Source organism: Myotis lucifugus, unplaced genomic scaffold, assembly GCF_000147115.1.
Source record: "Myotis lucifugus unplaced genomic scaffold, Myoluc2.0 scaffold_254, whole genome shotgun sequence".
Classification (NCBI taxonomy): Eukaryota; Metazoa; Chordata; class Mammalia; order Chiroptera; family Vespertilionidae; genus Myotis; species Myotis lucifugus.
The window spans coordinates 1572981-1574677 of record NW_005871302.1 but is presented as its reverse complement, the minus strand read 5'-3'; positions in this window follow the sequence as shown (position 1 = coordinate 1574677).

Below are 1697 nucleotides of genomic sequence, written 5' to 3'. Positions count from 1 at the left end.
ACTGTATCACAAACGCCCCCCCCATCCTAACGCCAACTGTAAGGCCCCAAATTACCATAGAGGCAGGTGTAACATGGATCCTCCCCCCGCAACACCCCCGTCCAGAGCCCAGGCGCCTGCTTGTGGCCCAGACAGCCCCACGCAGACAGCTGCTGCTCCCCTGGGCTCTGCTCCTGCTGTTGGGACCAGGCGGGCTGCAGGGGAAGAGTTCACGGCCCCCATGGCAGGCTGGCAGCTGGGGCTCCAGATGTGGGGGAGCCCGGAGCCTGGGGGTAGGGTTACACCCAAGTGGTCCGTTTGCTTTCCCGGGAGGGATGGGAATGTCAGGGGGTGTCTGGGATTGGAGAATCAGGGGAGGGGCTACTTCCTACTCCCCCCTCCCCCCAGCTCTGCTCCTAGGCCCCTTCCTGGATGTGGGTAACTGGGAATCAGCGAAAAGTGGGGCTTGATGAATGGACCCAGGTCCCCAACCAATAGGGGGACAAGCCTCCACCTGCTTGGAGTCTTTCCTGCCCGTGAAGAGAACCTTACTCGGATGTCCCAAGACCCTGCCAGAATCCTCCAGCCAGAGCAGCTGGCGAGAGGAGCCGGACCCCCTCTCAAGCCCTTCCTTTTGTCCACAGTGAATACGGCAGGATTTGGTTTCTCCACTGACACTCCTCTCCCCTCCCCTCCCCCACCCTCCCCCCAGCCCAGCCACTGGCCCAGGGCTCCCATCCATCCTGTCTCAGGCTGGGCCTCTCCAGGACACAAAGAAGGCATCTCAGGTTCCCTTGTCGGGGAGCTTGCCCTTTGATCTGCCCCCTCCTCCCACCTTGGGGGTGCTGGGGTGCCCCAGGCAAAACTCCATCCAGGGACAGGCACCCAAAGATAAGATCTGGGATGGGAGGGAGTCCAGGGGCAGGGACTTCAGAGGACTGCCGACAGCCCCCCTGCCCCAGCTCACCTCTGCCTGCTCGCCTCGGCTCGGCTCCCTCCCTGTGCATCTGCCAGGGCTCTCATCCCCCTCGCCCGCAAGCCTGAATCTGGACTTTATGAAGCCCTTTCACAGCTGTGGTTTCACACGGCCGTCTCATTGGCCCTAGCAGAGGGCCATTATTGGACCCACTTTATAGATGAGACGACTGACACCCAAAGGTTTGCCCCAGGTCCCCTGATAGTAAGAGACAGAGCCAAGCCGGGAGCCATAGCTGCCCCCCTGGCACCCCATCTCCTGTTCCTCCCCCGAGGCAGGCCCTATAGTGTCCACCTGGCAGCATGCTGAGTGCGCAGGTGCCCGACACCCCTCCCCCCTCCCCCCTCCCCCATGGTGGACACCCCTTCCCCTCCCACCTCCCCCATGGTGGCCAAGGGGTGGGGAATGGGAGGGGTGAGTAGGGGGAGCACAGCGAGTTTTTAGGGCAGTGAAATTTCTTCCGTATTGATACTAGCACGGGGGATACATGTCATTATTTGTCCAAACCCATAGACTGTACAACCCTAAAAGTGAGCTCAGGTAAATACGGGCTTTAGGGGATGATTAATGTTTTCGTGTAGCTTCATCCATGTCCCACAAGCACCCGCTGGAGTGCAGATGGAGACAGGTGGTGATGGCTGTGCTGGGGACAGAGACAGGCGACCTATGGAAACTCGTACTTTCTGCTCAGTTGCTGGGATCTAACGGTGCTCTACACAGGAAAGCCTATTATTTTTTAAAA